The sequence below is a fragment of the Pongo abelii genome, chromosome 14 (assembly GCF_028885655.2).
Source record: "Pongo abelii isolate AG06213 chromosome 14, NHGRI_mPonAbe1-v2.0_pri, whole genome shotgun sequence".
NCBI classification, from domain to species: domain Eukaryota; kingdom Metazoa; phylum Chordata; class Mammalia; order Primates; family Hominidae; genus Pongo; species Pongo abelii.
In genome coordinates this window covers 80,073,380-80,094,944 of record NC_071999.2, presented here as the reverse complement: position 1 = coordinate 80,094,944, position 21,565 = coordinate 80,073,380, and the positions used below count along the sequence as shown (strand labels likewise).

Genomic DNA, 21,565 nt, shown 5'->3' with positions numbered 1-21,565 from the left:
TCGGTCCCTCTTCTCCCTGTGCTGCTCTCATCCTCTTGGCCTGCCATGTTGTAGCAGAAGTGATGATAAAGAACTCAGATACAACCCTCCATGTGAGGAGGGTATTTAGTGAAAAGGGAGAGAGAAAAGACAGTTTCTCACTCTGCATATCTCCTCTTACCCCTGCTACACACACGTAGGACTTTCCCTAAAGGCCAACATATTTTTGGCTGATGGCTACTCTCAAGTTTTCTATGGGCAAGATAAGAATGTGGAAAATAAAAAGCAACTGTCTCCGCATATACTTCATTCCATTTCATTTGAAGCAATGGACAGAAAAATAAACATGGAGAAAGTATGCCTTGGGCAAAGATCACTCAGCTTATACAAATTCTGCCCAAACATAAAAATAATTGAAAGAGTTTTTAACCACCGAGAGAATGAAACATTCAGAGACTTTTCTAAATGAGCTATGAATAGCCTTATATTATTAAATCATCAATTGCTAAATAAAAACTAATACATTTAGATTATTCACCTTGGAAAAAATAATAGAAAGAACATTGATTTTGCAGCACACTAATATTTTTTGAAAAACTAAAATATCTCATTATTCCAAAATCAGTTGTGATGCAATTAAATGCAAAGGCAATTTATTTCTCTTCCTGATATCTGACATTATTCAAATGAAAAGTAACATAATCCATCTTGAATTCCTACTCTTTTAGAAAACAAAAGAAATGTTAGAAATGTTACTCTTTGAAATGAAATATTTTGCTCATTTATGCAAATGATTGCATCTTAAATTCAATACAATAAAATAATGTAAATCAACATACCTTCTAATACAAATGAAAACTATGGCCTAAACTTTTCTTGACCATTAAAATCTTTTGCGGTAGTGACATGATCTTACTGGTGAAACTGATTAAATCTCTTCTTTAACATATACCATAAGAGAAGAGAAAGTAATACAAACTAGAAATCTGCATTCATTCGGCCGAATTTTATTTTTTCATGGTCTTGCATTTGAGCACTGCTAGATGCATGAAGTGCATGAAGTGTCAGCTCAACAGAGATTCAAGAGAAAAACAAAACTGCAATTTATTGGAGGTGATAAAGCATTAAAATCTGCTTTATTTTATGACTAAAATGTTTCATTACTATTTAATGTCGTTGTTTTAAACATGATATTGTTGGAATCTCTTTAACAATGCTAAGCTTTTAAAGCTCAAGTCAATCACCCTTTTGTTATCATAGGGGACTATAGATTCAATTATTTCCAGGTTTGACAATTAAACTTTACCTCTCCTTGCAAAAACTCACATTTCCTACAGCAAAACAAACGGTGATCATATCTTAAGAGGGGAGCTCAATGAGTGAGTGTTGCCGAATAAGCACACATTGGCTGTATGTACAAATGATCTAAACACACTTACTACAAACATTCTCATTAAAGCCATGGACTTAGGTTCCATTAGATCCATATCATAAGAAACTATTGTTATCATCCTAACAACTGAACCAAGCTGGAGCAGTTACAAAATCATAGTCTTTTACTTTTAATTCATTGCAAAGTTGAGTACACAAAGAAACCTGAATGAACAAAATTCCAGAAAGTAACAAACTTTTTATACGGGAGAAAAGATCCGGTGCTGCTCTTATCTCTAGAAAAATAGTAGGATGATGAGGTGCCAGGCAAATCATTTATAAGCATTTAATTGCAAAGTGTGGGTAACTGTGACATTAAAAACTTGAAGGAGGTACAGAGAGAATACAGGACTATGCCAGCCTGAAAACTCTTAGACAGAGGTCCTTACTGAGAGCCCAGGGATGTATACCAAAGGCTGACATCAGCAGGAAAACAAATAAGAATGCCTGCAAACTTCTTATCAGAAAAGGCATAAGCCAAAAGACAATGGAACAACATAGAGTACTGTAAGAAAATAACCAGCAGGCTAGATTCTCTATCTAGCAAAATATCGTCAAAAAAAATGAAGGCAAAGTAAACATATTTTTAGAAAAACTAAAGCTGAGAAAATGTGTTCCTAACACACCTACACTAAGAGAAATGTTAAAGGAAGTTCTTCAAGCTAAAAGAAAATGACAACAGATGGAAATTAGAATCCATAGAAAACAGAATGCTAGAAATAATAAATGTGAATAAATATAAAAGATTGTTTTGTTATTTATTAACCTCTTTAAAAAATAATTAAGAGAACAGAAAATTCACTAAAAATATTCAAAAATGACATAAAAAACATAAAAAGCCTTCAGTCTCACTAAAATTAGAGAAATTAAACAACACTAAGACACCATTTCTCACCTATCAGACTGGCAAACGTCTAAAAGCAAGACAGCAAATTCTGTTGACAAGGCTATAGCAAACAAATTTTCTCATACACTGCTTATGTAAATGAAAATTGGTCTATGCCTTCTGGATGAAAATTTGGCAATATTTAGCACAACCACATATATATCCTGAAAATACTCTTCTAATAATATGAATATTATGCATAGGCTTAGATAATATGCATAGGGTTATTTATTGCTGCATTGTTCATATTTGCAAAGTAGTGGTAATAAACCAAATATCCATATGTTGGAGAGGGATTGAATAAATTATGATACATTTACACAATGGAATACTATGCAGCTATAAAAAGAATGAGGAAAATTCCTCTAAGATGACTTGTTTTTTGCAGGCTATATCGGTAAGCGAAAAAAAGCAAATTATGAAGCATTATGTCATAATCTTATGACATAAGATTCTATATGTCATGTGAGAAAGAAAGGAATACTAGAATAACTATAATTAAAAAGAGATAATAACAAGTTGGTGAGAATATGAAGAAATTGGAACCCCCCACATATTGCTATTAATAGTAGGAATGTAAAATGGTGCAGCTGCTTTGGAAAAACAGTCTGGCAGTTCATCAAAAGTTAAACATAGAGTTATCAATGACCCAGCAATTCTATTCCTACTCATGTATGAATAGAAATGAAAACATGTTTGCATAAAAGCTGTACACAAATGTTCATAGCAGCCTTATTTATAGTAGCCTCAAAATGGAAACAACCAAAATGCCCATAAACTGATGAATGGATAAATAATGTGGTATATACATATAGTGAAAAATTATTCAGCAATAAAAAGGAATAAAGTACTGATTGATGCTACAACATGGATGAATCTTGAAAATACGTTGCATTCAGGAAACTAGTCACTAAAGACCATATAAATTAGTTGTTATTTAGGGCTGGGAGGAGGGGTATGGAGAATAACAAATTATGTCTACAGAGTTTCTTTTAGGGATGATGAAACTATTCCAAAATTGATTATGGTGATGATCACACAACCCTGTGAATACCCTAAAAGCATGTACACTTGAAATGGGTTAATGTTACAGTATGTGAATTATATCTCAGTAGAGCTATTATATTAAAACAAGAAGGAAAGAAGATAGAAAATATACATCATTTATGCAAAAGAAATACAAGAGAGATAAATCGTAAACTTAAAAGATTCATTCCAACAGAGAGTGGGTAGGAAATGACAAAAAGAAGGGGAAAATGGATTACAGTAGTAGAGATTAAGAGGAAGCAATATTTCTTAATTAGTTTTTAATGTATATATTTATCTTATTTATAATGATATGGTCTGGCTCTGTGTCCCCAGCCAAATCTCATCTTGAATCGTAATCCCAATTGTAATCCCCATGTGCTGGGGGAGGGACCTTGTGGGAGATGATTAGATCATGATTCCCCGTGCGGTTCTCATGATACTGAGTGAGTTCTCATGAGATCTGATGGTTTTATAAAGGTCTTTCCCTCCCTTTGTTCTGCACTTCTCCTGCCTCCATGTGAAGAAGGATGTGTTTGCTTCCCCTTCTGCCATGATTTTAACTTTCCTGAGGTTTCCCCAGCCACACGGAGCTGTGAGTCAATTAAACCTCTTTCCTTTATAAATTACCCAGTCTTGGGTATTTCTTCGTAGTAGCATGAGAACAGACTAACACAGGATACAAACATGAGGTTTCTGGATCAAGGCAAATTATTATTACTTATAGTAATAACCACATCAGTTCCTCTTGCCCTAATATCCTAGGGACAAAGCACAAAAACCAAATGTTACCCTATATATATATATATATATATATATATATATATATGTGAGGTGGGTCCTGAAGGAGAATACCTCCAAAATTATGAGCCTGACAGTTTATGTAGGAGAAGAAAAGCTGCCCTCTATTCTTTCCTGCCAGAGGAAAGGCAATATCCACTCCCTAGTTGTCTACAATAACATGCAATATAAATTACAGGCTTTAGGGCTCTAGGTCTCATCCCCATTTGAAATAAAACAAAGTCTCTCAGGAAGATAAAGGAGAAAGTTCCTACCCTGCAATGCAAACAGTTGGCTCTAGAAAGTTAAGTTTTACTACTCATAGTAGGAGCAAATGTCTCGTGGTCTAATACCCTTTAATTTCCAAGACTTATCTTTTAATCCATGTCCTAATTTTCATTACTCGGGAAGCCCCAGTTGTGCACAAACATGAAAATATTTTCCTTTCCTTCACGATATTTCTCTGGGTTTCACTATAGCTTTGATTTTTAGAACCATAATAAACTCTCAAATACTCATAAAACTAAATAGTTATTAAAATCATTCAAGTTGTTGGGGGATCCCAAAATTGAATACAAGACAGTAAGGGATGAACCTAAATATATTAGAAGTGAATAGGATAACCACACTGAATGGAGTGAGGTAGAAAAGAACTAATCTAAGTAACTTAGAATTTGGTGTGGACATTATAAAGCTAAACATATAAGTAACTATTCACAAACGTACTTAGTAAATCTGTTTCTGATAGGAGCATGTATATACAACGATCTAACAAATAAGTAAATATATTGTAGACAAAGAGACTCTGTTTCCATTGTCAAAGGAAGAAGTTATAAATAAGAAAAAGGAGGACAGAATTAACCCTATAGTGTCAGATTATAATTGGAGGCATAACTATGAATTCATGAGCATTAATATATGTTAAGATATATATATAGAAATATAAATGCAGAATTGTATGTATGTGTGAGTAGTATACTTGCATATATTTCCAAACCCTGTCATTTGAGAGATCCTAAAAACAGTAACACTTCCGTAACAAGTACTCTGTGCCTGGATCTTTGTTTTTAAATACCATTTGCCAATCAAAAGAACCATGGCTAGTCAGAGAAGTGGTTGATTCCAAGGCTGATGCAAAAATTAAAATAAAATAAAATGAACCTGAAATATATCATGGTATCAGAAAACACTAGAATAGCATGAGTCACAAAATTAAAAATGATAATATTAAATAATATTCAAAGGAGTAAACATTTATGACTTCACAATTTATTTTAAATAATTGAACACATAAATAAACATAGGAGAATAAATAGTTCTTCATTACAGAAAAATTTCAATTAACAAATATAAAAGAAATGAGGGAAATACAAAATCAACCTCAAACAAGTATCATAGTAATAACTGCTGCAGGCAAAACTCACTGATGACGGCTAAAATCAGTGAGCATGGTTTTCAGGAAAAATGATATTTGAGTGGTTTCACAGTATTTTGCCCAAGATATTTATTAATTGCAAAAAGGAAAGTGATAACTTTATGGTGGAGCAACCTGGCAGACAATATTTTAGTGAAAATGACTAAAGTTAATATCATCTGTAATGAGACATATTGATATCATGTACACCCTGATATGATGCACTGGGAAGGACACAACATCACTTCTACAGTGTACTTGCCAAAGATGTATCAATTTAATCTCAAGAATACAACAGTCAAAACCAAATTGAGAGACACTCTACAGCACAACTGACCATTATTCATTAAAAGTGTCAAATTCAAGAATTATCATTGATTAGAGGAGACTAAAGAGACATAAAAAGTAACTGCAATGTGGAATACTGGATTGGATCCTGAGATAGAAGCAACGAACTACTGGGAAACTGATGGAATTCAAGGAGCATCTATTGTTTGCTTAAAAGTATTATGCCAAAGTCAATTTCTTTGTTTTGATAATTATCCTTGCTAATATAAGATGTTAGTATTAAGGGAAGCTAGATGAAAGAATACATGAATTCTTTGTATCATTTTTGCAACTTTTCTATATATAAAATTATTTCAAATTAAAAAAATTATTGCACACATATGTTCATTGCAGCACTATTCACAATAGTAAAGACATGAAATCAACCCAAATGCCCATCAATGATAGGCTAGATAAAGAAAATGTGGTACATATACACCATGGAATACTATGCAGCCATTAGAAGGAACAAGATCATGTCCATTTCAGGGACATGGATGGAGCTAGAAGCCATTATACTCAGCAAATTAACACAGGAACAGAAAACCAACCACCACATGTTCTGACTTACAAGTGGGAGTTGAATGATGAGAACACATGGACACAGGGAAGGGAACAACACACACTGGAACCTGTCTAGGTGGAGGGCGAGGCATGGGAGGGAGAGAACAGGAAAAATAGCTAATGCATGCAGGGCTTAATACTTAGGTGATGGGTTGATAGGTGCAGCAAACCACCATGACACATGTTTTCCTATGTAACAAACCTGCACATCCTGCACATGTATCCCACATGTATAAAAAGAAAAACAACTGAGAGGCTGAACACAAGGAGGAAACTGTTAAATTTTTTTTTTAAAAAGAAAAGAAAGAAAAAATTCAAGAGATAATTTATTGTTTTAAAAATAGTAAGTTAGTGTGTAGTTTGTAATATATGTAGAAATAAAATGTATGAAAATAATAGTCCAAAGGGTATGGTAGGGAAGAAATGAAAAGGTGTTCTTACGAAGTTCTTATATTACATGTACAGCAATATATTATTATTTAAAGATAGGCTGTGATAAGCTAAGGATACATTTTGTTAATACTTAGGAAACTACACAAATAATAATACAAATAATTATGATTAAGTCAACAGCAGAAATAAAATAGAATACTAAAAAGCATGCAACTAAAACAAAATGGGTAAACAGGAAATAAAGTAACACAGAATGGATGAGGCAAATAGAAAACAAATAGAGAATGCTAGCTGTAAATGCAAACATTTCCATAATTATTTTTTAAAGCTGTCTGAACATTTCAAAGATAAACATTGTCAAAAAGTTTTTTTAAAGCAACAACTCTATCTATAAAACATATTTTTCCACAAATATACAGAACAATCTAATAAAAATCACACAAAAGATTTGAACATTTTACCAAAAAAGAGGTATAGTAAAAAAGAAAAGTAAAAAATAAAAAGGTACAGTAAAAATACAATATTATAATTTCATAGGACCACTATGATATACAATTGGGTCAACAATGGACAGTATATACCCTTAAGATCATTAGTGAAACTGAAAATTTTCCACCACCTAGTGACATTGTAGTCATCATAATGTCACAGTGCAGCATATTACCTTTCCTATGTTTAAATACACAACTAGAAAAGAAGACGGTGGATAGGAGGCAGGACTAGCTTGCAGCTTCCACTCGCACAGACACAGTAGCATGTGGAGACTCACATTGTGAACTTCTGCTCCACCAACTACCACAGCAACATACCAGGAAAGCTGAGAGAATCCACAGACCCTTTGAAGGAACTGCATCACTGCTACAGGCTCCCTGAGACTCTGAAAAGCTGTGAGTTGGCTGGCTTTCTCAGCAGGGAGGCTGGTGGTCTGGGGCAAGTTCTCAGCCCTGGTCACCGGCTGCCTGGAAATAAACTCAGTGCTATTGGGGGTGCACGGTGGTCAGAGTGACAACTGGCCTTTAGGACTGCAGGCCATGTGGAGCGGGGTGAGCCCTTGGCTGCCAGATTTCCACACTTTCCCTGGCGACCTGTGTGACTCAGCAGAGGCAACCATAATCCCCCTGGAAACATAACTCCATTGGCCTGAGAACCACACCCCCATCCCCCACAGCAGCCACAGCAAGCCCTGCCGGAGAAGAGTCTGAGCTCAGGCACACCCCCATCTGGTGGTCTTTCTCCACCCATCTGGTTGCAAAAACAAAGGACAGAATCTCTTGGGTGCTCTATAGCCCCACCTACCACCTGATTCTCCCTATACAACTACAGATGATGCACTCTTGAAAGTACCACCCCCTGGTTGGAGGCCAACCAACGAAAAACCAGTGCACTAAACAAAAATACAACCAAGAAACCTCAGAGTCCTCTTTGCGCCTCTGCTACCTCCCCTGGAGCAGGTGCTGTATCCATGGCTGAAAGACCTGAAGAAAGATCACATCACAGGACTCTGCAAACACTCCCCAGTACCAGGCTGGAGCCCAGTAGCACTGCTGGGTGGCTGGAGCCCAGTAGCACTGCTGGGTGGCTAGACCCAGAAGAGCAAAAACAATCACTGCAGTTCAGCTCTCATGAAGCCCCATTGCTAGAGGAATAAGAAGAGCAACACATCAAAGGAGCACACCATGGGACAAGAGAATCTGAACAGCAGCTCTTGAGTCCCAGATCTTCCCTCTGACATATTCTACCAAAATGAGAAGGAGCCAGAAAAACAATTCTGTTAATATGTCAAAACAAGGTTCTTTAACACTCCCAAAAGGTCACACCAGCTCACCAGCAATGGATCCAAATCAAGATGAAATCCTTGAATTGCCAGAAAAAGGAGTCCAAAGGTCAATTATTAAGCTAATTAAGGAGGCACCAGAGAAAGATGAACTCCAACTTGAAGAAATCAAAAACATAATATAAGACGTGAAAGGCAAAATCTTCAGTGAAAGAGATAGTATAAATAAAAACCAATTACAACTTCTGGAATCAAGGACACACTTAGAGAAATGCAAAATGCATAGGAAAGTCTCAACAACACACTCAAACAAGCAGAAGAAAGAATTTCAGAGCTCGAAGACAAGGCTTTTGAATTAACCCAATCTGTCAAAGACAAAGAACAAAGAATAAGAAAAAATGAACAAAGCCTCCAAGAAGTTTGAGAATATGTTAAGCATCCAAACCTAAGAATAGTTGGTGTTCCCAAGGAAGAAGAGAAATCTAAAAGTCTGGAAAAGATATTTGAGGGAATAATCAGGGGAAAATTCCCTGGCCTTGCTAGAAATCTAGTCATCCAAATGCAAGAAGCTCAAAGAACACCTGGGAAATTCATCACAAAAAGTCATCACCTAAGCATATAGTCATCAGGTTATTTAAAGTCAAGACAAAGGAAAGAATCTTAATAGCTGTGAGGCAAAAGCATCAGGTAACCTATAAAGTAAAATCTAACAAAATAATGGCAGATTTCTCAGCAGAAACCCTACAAGCTAGAAGGGATTGAGGTCTTATTTTTAGCCTCCTTAAACAAAACAACTGTCAGCCAACAATTTTGTATCCAGTGAAACTAAGCTTCATAAATGAAGGAAAGACACAGTCTTTTCCAGACAAACAAATGCTGAGAGAATTTGCGACTACCAAGCTGTCACTACAAGAACTCCTAAAAGGAGCTCTAAGTCTTAAAACAAATCCTTGAAATATGCCAAAATATAAGTTCTTTAAAGCATAAGTCTCATAGGACATATATGACAATAACACAATGAAAAAAAACACAAGGTATTCAAGCAACAAATAGCACAATTAATAGAATAGTACCTCTCATCTCAATACTAGCTTTGAATATACATGGCTTAAATGCTCCAATTAAAAGATACAGGAAGGCAGTATGAACAAGAATTCACCAACCAAATTCCTGCTGTCTTCAGGAGACTCACCTAACACATAAGGACTCACATAAACTTAAGATAAAGGAGTGGAAAAATATATTCCATGAAAATGGACATCAAAAGTGAGCAGGAGTAGCTATTCTTATATCAGGCAAAACAAACTTTAAAGCAACAGCAGTTAAAAAACACAATGAGGGACATTATATAATGATAAAAAAATTAGTTCAACAGGAAAATACCACAGTCCTAAATATATATGCACCTAACACTGGAGCTCCCAAATTTATAAAACAATTACTAGTAGACCTAATAGATGGCAACACAATAATAGTGGGGGATTTAGTATTCCACTGACAGCACTAGACAGATCATCAAGACAGAAAGTCAACAAAGAAACAATGGACTTAAACTATACCCTACAACAAATGGACTTAACAGATATTTACAGAATATTTTACCCAACAACTTCAGAATATACATTCTACTCATCAGCACATGCAACATTCTCCAAGATAGACCATATGATAGGCCACAAAATAAGTCTCAGTAAATTTAAGAAAATCGAAATTATCTCAAGTACTCTCTCAGACCACAGTGGAATACAAGTGGAATTCAACTACAAAAGGAACCTCCCAAACTATGCAAATACATGGAAATTAAATAACCTGATCCTGAGTGATTGTTGGGTTAACAATGAAACCAAGATGGAAACTTAAAAATTCTTTGAATTGAATAAAAATAGTGACACAACCTATCACAACCTGTGGGATATAGCAAAAGTGGTGCTAAGAGGAAAGTTCATAACATTAAATGCCTATATCAGAAAGTCTGAAGGAGCACAAATAGACAATCTTAGGTCACACCTCATGGAACAGAAGAAACTATAATCCATACCCAAACTCAGCAGAAGAAAAGAAATAACAATGATCAGAGCAGAATTAAATGAAATTGCAACAAAAATATATAGAAGATAGATGAAACAAAAAGCTGGTTCTCTGAAAAGATAAATAAAATTGATACCATTAGTGAGATTAACCAAGGAAAGAGACAATCTAAATAAGCTCCATTAGAAATGAAACAAGAGATGATATGATTTGGCTCTGTGTCCCCACTCAAACCTCATCTCGGAGCTCCCATAATTCCCGTGTGTTGTGGGAGGGACCCAGTGGGAGATAACTGAATTATGGGGGCGGGTCTTTCCTGTGCTGTTCTCATGACAGTGAATGAGTCTCACAAGATCTGATGGTTTTAAAAATGGAAGCTCTCTTTTTGCCTCCTGCCATCCATGTAAGATGTGACTTGCTTCTCCTTACCTTCTGTCATGATTGTGAGATCTCCCCAGCCATGTGGAACTGTAAGTCCAATAAACCTCTCTTTTGTAAATTGCTTAGTCTCAGGTATGTCTTTATCAGCAGTGTGAAAGTGGACTAATACAATAAATTGGTACCAGGAGTGGGGGCTGCTGAAAAGAAACCTGAAAATGTGGAAGCAACTTTACAACGGGTAACAGGCAGAGGCTGGAACAGTTTGGAAGTCTCAGAATAAGAGAGGAAAATGTGGGAAAGTTTGGAACTCCCTAGAGATTTGTTGAATGGCGTTGACCAAAATGCTGATAATGATATGGAAAATGAAATCCAGGCTGAGGTGGTCTCAGATAGAGATGAGGAACTTGTTGAGAACTGGAGCAAAGGTGATTTTGTTATGTTTTAGCAAAAAGACTGGAGGCATTTTGCCCCTGCCCTAAAGATTTATGGAATTTTGAACTTAAGAGAGATGATTTAGAGTATCTGGTGGAAGAAATTTCTAACAGCAAAGCATTCAAGAGGTGACTTGGGTGCTGTTAAAGGCATTCAGTTTCAAAAGGGAAACAGCAAAAAAGTTTGGAAAATTTGCAGCCTGACAATGCAATAGAAAAGAAAATCCCATTTTCTGAGACGAAATTCAAGCCCACTACAGAAATTTCCATAAGTAACAAGGAGCCAAATGTTAATCACCAAGACAATGAAGAAAATGTCTCCAAGGCATGTCAGAGACTTTTGTGGAAGTTCCTCCCATTGCAGGCCTGGAATCCCAGGAAGAAAATGATTTTGTGGGCCAAGCCCAGGGTCCCCGTGCTGTGTGCAGCCTAGTGACTGCACCAGCCATGGCTGAAAGGCACCAATGTAGAGCTCAGGCTGTGGCTTCAGAGGGTGCAAGCTTCAAGCCTTGGCAGCTTCCACGTGTTGTTGAGCCTGTGAGTGCACAGAGGTCAAGAATTGAGGTTTGGAAACCTCTGCCTAGATTTCAGAGAATATATGGAAATGCCCAGATGCCCAGGCAGAAGTTTGCTGCAGGGGCAGGGTCCCCATGGAGAACCTCTGCTAGGGCAGTGCAGAAAGAAATTGTGGGGTCAGAGCCCCCACACAGATTCACTATTGGGGCACTGCCTAGTGGAGCTGTGAGAAGAGGGCCACTGTCCTCCAGATCCCAGAATGGTAGATCCTCTGGCAGTTTGTACTGTGCACCTGGAAAAGCTGCAGACACTCAACACCAGCCCGTGACGGCAGCCAGGAAGGAGGCTGTACCCTGCAAAGCCAGCTACGTCTTGTATCAGTGTCGCGTGGATGTGAGACGTGGAGTCAAAGGAGCTCATTTTGGAACTTTAAGATTTGACTGCCCCTGCTCGATTTTGAACTTGCATGGAGCCTGTAGCCCCTGTGTTTTGGCCAGTTTCTCCCATTTGTAATGGCTGTATTTACCCAATCCCTGTACACCCATTGTATCTAGCAAGTAACTAACTTTTAATTTAACTAATGATTTTCCAGGCTCATAGACGGAAGGAACTTGCCTTATCTTGGATAAGACTTTGGACTGTGGACTTTTGAGTTAATGCTGAAATGAGTTGAGACTTCGGCGGACTGTTGGAAGGCATGATTGGTTTTGAAATGTGAAGATATGAGATTTGAAAGGGTCCAGGGGCAGAATGATATGGCTTGGCTCTGTGTCCCCACTGAAATCTCATCTTGTAGCTCCCATAATTCCCACATGTTGTGGGAGGGACCTGGTGGGAGATGAATGAATTATGGGGCTGGGTCTTTCCCATGCTAGTCTCATGATAGTGAATGGGTCTCCCAAGATCTGATGGATTTAAAAAGGAAGTTGCCCAGCACAAGCTCTCCTTTGGCCTCCTGCCATCCACGTAAGATGTGACTTGATCCTCCTTGTCTTCTGCCATGATTGTGAGGCCTCCCAGCCATGTGGAACTGTAAGTCCAATAAACCTCTTTCTTTTATAAATTACCCAGTCTCAGGTATGTCTTTATCAGCAGCATGGAAACAGACTAATACAGGAGACATTACAACTGATACCACAGAAATACAAAAGATCATTCAAGGCTGCTATGAACAGTTTTACGCACATAAACTAGAAAGCCTAGAAGACATGTATACATTCCTGGAAATACATAACCCTTCTAAATTAAACCAGGAAGAAATAGAAACTCTGAATCAACCAATAACAAGCAGTGAGATTGAAGTGATAATAAAAAATTGCCAACCAAAAAAAAAGTCCAAGACCAGACAGATTCACAGGTGAATTCTATTAGACATTCAAAGAAAAATTGGTACTAATCCTATTGACACTATTTCACAAGATAGAGAAAGAGAGAATTCTCCCTAAATCCTAAATCATTCTATGAAGCCAGTATCACCCTAATACCACAACCAGGGAAGGACATAACAAAAGAAGAAAATTATAGACCAATATCCCTAATAAGCATAGATGCAAAAATCCTCAACAAAATACTAGGTAACTGAATCCAACAGCATATCAAAAAGATAATCCACCAAGATCAAGTGTGTTTCATACCAAGGATGCAGGGATGGTTTAATATTCACAAGTCAATAAATGTGATACACCACATAAACAGAATTAAAAACAAAAATCACATGATCATCTCAATAGATGCAGAAAATGCATTTGACAAAATTCAGCATTGTTTTATGATTAAAACCCTCAGTAAAATGGGCATACAAGGGATATACCTCAATATAATAAAAGCCATCTAGGACAGACCTACAGCCACCATTATACTGAACACAGAAAAGTTGAGAGCATTCCCCCTGAGAACTGGAGCAAGACAAGGATGGCCACATTCACCACTTCTATTCAACCTAACACTGGAAGTCTGAGCCAGAGCAATTAGACAAGAGAAAGAAATAAAGGGCATCCAAATTGGTAAAGGGGAAGCCAAACTGTCCCTGTTTGCTGATGACACATTTATAAAACCCTAGAGACTCCTACAAAAAGCTCCTAGAACTGATAAATAAATTCAGCAAAGTTTCAGGATACAAAATTAATGTACACAAATCAGTAGCTCTGCTATACACCAACAGTGACCAAGCTGAGAATCAAATCAAGAACTCAACCCCTTTCACAATAGCTGAAAAATAAAACAAAATACTTAGGAATATACCTCACCAAGGACATGAAAGACCTCTGCAGGAAAACCACAAAACACTACTGAAAGAAATCATAGATGACACAAACAAATGGAAACACATCTCATTCTCATGGATGGGTAGAATGAATACTGTGAAAATGACCATACTGCCAAAAGCAATCTACAAATTCAATGCAATTCTCATCAAAATACCACCATCATTCTTCACAGAACTTGAAAAAAAAATTCTAAAATTCATATTGAATGAAAAAAGAGCCCACATATCCAAAATAAGACTAAGCATAAAGAACAAATCTGGAGGCATCACATTACCCAACTTCAAACTATATTATAAGGCCATAGTCACCAAAACAGCATGGTACTGGTATAAAAATAGGCACATAGACCAATAGAACAGAATAGAGGACCCAGAAATAAGTCAAATACAGACAACTGATATTCAACAAAGCAAACAAAATATAAAGTGGGGAAAGGACACCCTATTCAACAAATGGTGCTGGGATAATTGGCAAACCACGTGTAAAAGAGTAAAACTGGATCCTCATCTCTCACCTTATACAAAAATTAACCCAAGATGGATCAAAGAGTTAAATCTAAGACATGAAACCACAAAAATTCTAGAAGATAACATCGGAAAAAACCCTCCTATACAGCTGCTTTGGCAAAGATTTCATGACCAAGAACCCAAAAGCAAATGCAACAAAAACAAAGATAAGTAGATGAAATTTAATTAAACTAAAAAGTTTCTGCACAGCAAAAGAAATAATCAGCAGAGTTAACAGACAACCCACACAGTGGGAGAAAATCTTCACATTCCACACATCTGACAAAGGACAAATGTCCGGTATCTACAAAGAGCTCAAATAAATCTGCAAAATAATAATAATAATAATACTCCCATCAAAAAGTGGACTAAGGACATGAATAGACCATTATCAAAAAAAGATACACAAATGGTCAACAAGCATATGAAAAAATGCTCAGCATCACTAATTATCAGGGAAATGCAAATCAAAACCACAATGTGATACCACTTCACTCCTGCAAGAATGGCCATAATCAAAAAATAAAAAAATAAAATAATAGATGTTGGCCTGGCTGTGGTGAAGGAGAAAACTTTTACGCTGTTGATGGGAATATAAACTAGTAAAACCACCATGGAAAACAGTGTGGAGATTCCTTAAAGAACTAAAAGTAGAACTGCCATTTGATCCAGCAATCCCACTCCTGGTATCTACCCAGAGGAAAAGAGGTCATTATACGAAAAAGATACTCACACACGCACGTTTATAGCAGCAAAATTTGCAAAAATATAGAATCAGCCCAAATGCCCATCAATGAGTGGATAAAGAAAATGTGGTATATATACAACATGGAACACTACTCAGCCATAAAAAGGAACAAAATAATGGCATTTGCAGCAATCTGCATGGAATTGGAGACTACTATTTTAAGTGAAGTAACTCAGGAATGGAAAACCAAACATCGTATGCTCTCATAATTGAGAGCTAAGCTATGAGGACTCAAAGGCATAAGAATGATACAGTGGACTTGGGGGACTTGGGAAAAAGGGTGGGAGGGGATGAGAGATAAAAGACCACACATAGAGTACAGTGTACACTGCTTGAGTGATGACGCACCAAAATCTCAGAAATCACCACTAAAGAACTTATTCATGTAGCCAAACACCACCTGTTCCCAAAAAACCTATTGAAATAAAAAATAAATTAAAAAAGAAAGATATACAAATGAACACACACAAAAGAAAGTGATATTTTTTCTTTCTTTCTTTTACCGTTTTTACAGAAAAGAAGAAAAGAAGAGAGTTTATTTTCATAAATTCCTCCAAAGCAAGCCCTGGAATGTAGCTGATTATAAGTCACTTTTTGAGAAGGATCAAAGCAAAACAACAATTGTGGATGACAAAAGTTTTAGGACAGCCATAGTCAAAGACACCATTGACAAGGAAATTTGCTTATTTCTGTGGCATACAACAATTTAACATAATCATAATTATTACTGAAAACATACATCAAGACATATCAGATTTTCAGGAATGTCATACAATACTAGAACATATATGAACAACATGTCTAAATATAACCCAAAGAAAGCTAAATACCACCTTATATTTGACAAGGCTTACTGTGTACTAACATAACAAATAAGTCTAATAAGCCTACTATAGCTCTCTTGGACTTTAGGGAACCTAATCTCCAAAAAAGTTAGTTTAAGGTCAAAAAGTTTGAAGCTAGAACTATTAATTTTAATATTGGGAAGTCAGTCAAATATCAAAGTTTTAAGACACTTGATGTCACAAAACAGGATCATGAGTCACTATAGAATAGTCCTTCATTTAGTTACAGTGATAAAATCATTTACCATTTAATAGAGAGGAGATTCTGCTTCCCAAACAGTAAGACCAAATAAAGACAGCATGCGGCCAACTAAATCTGTCTCTCCTGTTCCATTTTCTCCCTGCAGTTTACTCAAGAAGTAAACAAAATCTTTTGTCTTTTAATATTACACATTTTGTTCAGAAGAGAAAACCATATTTTACCTTTGTATGGTGTATTATTAATGTTAAAGCTAATTTTAACAAAACCTTATAAACAACAAAAAATAAATAAATATACAACTACTATTGTGCTACAATCGCCTACAGAATTTACTATAGTAACATGCCGTACCAGTTTGCAGCCTAGAAGCAATAGCCTATACCATATAGCCTAGTTGTGTACTAGGCTATACCATCTAGGTTTGTGTAAGTAAATTATGATGTTTGCACAAAGACAAAATTGTCTGATGACACATTTCTCAGAACATAACCCCATCATTAAGTGAACATGACTATACATCATATATATACACACACATACATATATGCTGAGTAAATTATATGCAACTTAAAGATTTAAAAAATGAGTTAAAAAAGGAATCAGAGAAAGTTATTCTAAGAGGAGAGAATGTAGATGAAAGAACAATCATAAATGGGTCTGGTGTTTTGGTTAATTATTTAAAACTTAGCATAGCGATACACTTTAAGTGAATGGAAGATTAGAGAAAGAATGGAGAAAGATAAATCTGGAAAGATGTGGGGAGAAGGGCAGATTGTTAAGGGCATTTTAACCATGTAAGGAGTTAGATTTTGATCCTACAGTCTGGGCAAAGGAAACTAACAGAGGTTTCTAAAGAAAATGGGGTGATCAGGTTTGTATGAGTCCAGTGCCAGGGACAACATTGGTTAGATCAAAGAAAGCCTAAAATAAGACCGTAATAGTGAGGGGGAGAGGAGGAGCCAGATTCAATAGATACATTTTAGAGATAAGGAGAGCCAAGGATGACATGTTTACGTTTAGCAGCTTGAGTGAATTGTGTTACAATTTAATGGGTTTTAGCATCCAAGACAGAACTGATTTCAGAGGGAAAAATAATGAATTTCATTCTACAGATGTTGGTATCTCTACAACAATTGTTAATAAACATTGTTATTAGGGCAGGATGTAACCTAAACTAAGAAAAATATCTGAGCCTGCTCATTCTAGGCCCAGCCAAGAACTAGATGGGTCATGTTCCATCAAAAATACGTAAGAAACTAGTACATATACTTCCTTCCAAATAAGCCTGGAAAGTTTCCTTGATTTACCCACAACAACTCAATTTCTCTTTTCCCTTGTATTTCTAAAGTTTTTTGTTTCAAGTATTTTAATGCCATATTATTTTTCATAAAAGATCACGACTGCTAGAAATACGATGAGAATTGTTCCCTTTAAAATGTAAAAAAAGCACCTTTTGTCTTATTTAATGTCTGAAACAAAGATTGTATGCTTGTCTTTTCTATTTGCCTTTATGTTAAAAACATGCTGGCTTGCCCTTTTATATTAAACTTTTCTGTATCATTTGGTTCTAGGTGTGTCTATTGTAAAACAGTATATAGTCAGATTTTAAATCTTTCTGAGAGTCTTTGCCTTTTTTTTTTTTTTTTTTTTTTTTTTTTGAGGTGGAGTCTTGCTCTGTCGCCCAGGCTGGAGTGCAGTGGCATGATCTAGGCTCACTGCAAGCTCTGCAGCCCGGGTTCATGCCATTCTCCTGCCTCAGCCTTCCAAGTAGCTGGGACTACAGGTGCCCACCACCACGCCCCGCTAATTTTTTTGTATTTTTAGTAGAGACGGGGTGTCACCGTGTTAGCCAGGATGGTCTCAATCTCCTGACCTCGGCCTCCCAAAGTACTGGGATTACAGGCATGAGCCACCACGCACGGCCGAGTCTTTGCCTTTTAATATAGTATAAAGAGTATAAACTATTTGTATTTTCTTGCTGTTTATTTTTTTGATTTGTATTGATAGATACTGCATTTGCTTTCTTCTGACCCAGAGATGTGAAACATATATATTTATTTTTACTTCCCCTTAGTGATAATATTTGAATTTTTCCAAAACATCTTTTAAATTAAATTCCTCTGTATATTGCAGTCACTAATAAATGAATCTTTCCAATTCTCCCACATGTAAGCAAAGGGCACATCTAGATTACATAACCTAGGTTTTAATTTGTCTATTGGGCCAGTACAGAGCTTTTTACAACAGTATTTGGTGAAGTTATTTGATATATTGATATGGCAAATTAATTAGCATTAACACAGGGAGAAAATGCTTATTTGATGTAAGGGGAACATATTTGGAAAAAGTAAAAACTTACTGCTTAAAATAATATCTGGTTAAGCCTTTTGGCCTGAACCTCCATTTTTCAGTAATTCACCAAAATGACAAACATAAAGAGAAAAAGACAAGGTACCTGCTATATGTTCTTCGGGCCTTTTGGAAAACATGGAGTTGCTCCTTTGGGTACATAAGTGGGAACCTACAAGAAAGGTGATATTGTAGACATCAAGGGAATAGGTATTGTTCAAAAGGGAATGCCCTGCAAGTGTTGCCATCCAAAACTGGAAGAGTCTACAATGTTCCCCAGCATGCTGCTGGCAGTGTCGTCAGCAAACAAGGTAAGGGCAAGGTTCTTGCCAAGCGAATTAATATACATGTTCAGCATTTTAAGCACTTGAAGAGCCAAGATAGCATCCTGAAACATGTGAAAGAAAATAATCAGAAACAGAAGGAAGCCAGGCCAGGTATGGTGGCTCATGCCTGTAATCCCATCACTTTGAGAGACCAGAGCAGACGAATCACTTGAGCTCAGGAGTTCGAGACCAGCCTGGCCAACATGGTGAAACCCCGTCTCTACTAAAAATACAAAAATTAGTTGGGTGCAGTGGTGGGCACCTGTAGTCCCAGCTACTTGGGAGGCTGAGACAGGAGAATCACTTAAACCCGGGAGGCGGAGGTTGCAGTGAGCCTAGGTCGTGCCACTGCACTCCAGCCTGGATGACAAAGCAAGACTCCGTCTCAAAAAAAAAGAAGGAAGACAAAGAGAAAGGTACCTGGGTTCAAGGGAAGCCCCAGCCTGCTTTGAGAAGCACACTTTGTGAGACCCGGTGGAAAGTAGCCTGTAGCCTAAGCTGCTGGAGCCCATTCCCTATGAATTCACAGCAGAATAGCTGTAAGAAGAATAAAGGCCTCTGGGCTGTAAAAAATAAATAAAATAAAGTCTATTTGAGTGATAATACTGTTTTTTGTTTGTTTGTTTTGTTTTTCTTCCCTTAATTTAACTGAGGATATAGGGAGAGAACGCATTTTTATTCTAAGCTAAATTGAGAGTACCAGTATAGTGACTTCAGTTCAATATTCAAATAGTTGAATTTTCTTGACCAAACAAAAAAAGATTCAAATTGACTTACCAAATTTCATGTATTGAGGGTGCATTGTAAGCTTCATTTTCAGCTCAGATTCCAGAAACTTGACTTCATTAGTTGGGACAATTAAGAATCACCAAGGGTATAATTGCCCCTTTCATTTTGCTTTGGAAAGAAAGAGAGTGATTTATCTCAGAAAACAAGGGCCAAAGAGAATGAGAAGATTTTGGTTAAAGAGGAACACCAGGAAAACTGTTTTATAATCAACTCTCTCAACAGATGATAAAAAACCTTCAGTGCCTCTCCCGGACAGTAGAAATTATAGAATATCTGAAATCAGTTGTTGTAAAAATCTCTGGTCTACTTTGGCAAAGCAAAAGATCTTGTCAGCCATCTATGCCACCTGCTACCTTTGGCCAATGCTTAAAACACACACACACACACACACACACACACACGTGAGTACCAGAATCAACCAAAAAACTGGTGTTGATTTTAAGGGGATGACAATAATATTATCATTCAAATCTATAGTGTCAAAAACGTTTTAGATTTTGGACTACCTGGGGGACCTAGAGTAAACCACTCTTAAACAGTTAACTTACTGTATATCATCTGTATAGATTATATCAATATAATTGCAGGGATCAAATTTTGTAAATATCACATTTGAATACTGTTGACGCTTTGATAATTGTGAGTCTGATGTAATGATATACTTGTGAATCTGATATACTAATGGCACAAACTTGTGGAGATATCTGAAAACATGAACTTTAAAGCTTTTATGATTCTACCATTTGACTATATCATATGATATGTTATAAATTGTCTTATAAAAATTTAACAGACTATAACTATTACAAAACAAACTTTGTTTTTAAATTTTCATAAGAAGGCTGACCATATGAATCCTAAAAAGACAAGGAATCCATTATGGAATGAGTCATCAATATTTGCTGTGTCTACCTGACACCGAAGTACAAAATTTAATCAGATGTGTTTTGTCTACACAAAGCCACCCATCTGGCTGTGGAATCTCCCAGTTTCTCATTGTTCTTCCCATAAATAATATTTTGCTTGGTAAGAATGAACAATTATTTTTATCGGTCATTTTCAAAACACTGGAATACCTTCTAGTCTTCTGAGATCAATTTCAATTTTATTTTAGAAATCTATGAACCATAGAATAGGTTGCATTGCATTTGACTTTTGGTTTGTTAAACTAAATTAAAGTAATTTAAGTAAGAAAAAAAAATTTTTTTCTATGACCTCTGCAAGTGTTCCATGCAAGCTGTAAATTTTCAAAACTGGCATAAACATTTAGCTAAAACTTATTATACCTTGATCTGCCTAGCTCTACCCTTGATCTGAGCAGAAATATGAGAGATGCCCTGTGTCAAGATATGAAAAATGATGCAAAAAAGGAGGGAAAATTAGATCTTTATAAGCTAAGACTGAGGAAAGAAAAGTGTGAAATTGGAAAAGACAACATTTCTGCAGCCCATCCTTCCTGCTAAATCATCTGTCCCAGTGAAAGGAGACCTTCAAGTGAACTCTTTGAAGGCCTACAGGCGAATTTCTTGGTCTGTTCATGAGAACTGCTCATCTCCAGAGAAGCCCAGATTTAAATTTCTAGGTCTGTATTCAGCAAATGCTT

At 36.4% G+C, this 21,565-nt stretch overlaps 1 long non-coding RNA gene across 2 annotated transcripts in view; it reads right to left on the bottom strand.

The window, feature by feature from the left end:
• The window catches only part of LOC129049686 (uncharacterized), a 112,865-nt gene that overhangs the window by 11,959 nt on the left and 79,341 nt on the right, over window positions 1–21,565 (bottom strand). For both annotated transcript variants that reach the window (XR_010136801.1, XR_010136800.1), the window contains exons 3-4: window positions 19,951–20,070; window positions 18,954–19,019 (exon numbers count right to left, since the gene is read on the bottom strand). This is a non-coding gene — a long non-coding RNA (uncharacterized LOC129049686). The remainder of the gene's footprint in view (window positions 1–18,953; window positions 19,020–19,950; window positions 20,071–21,565) is intronic.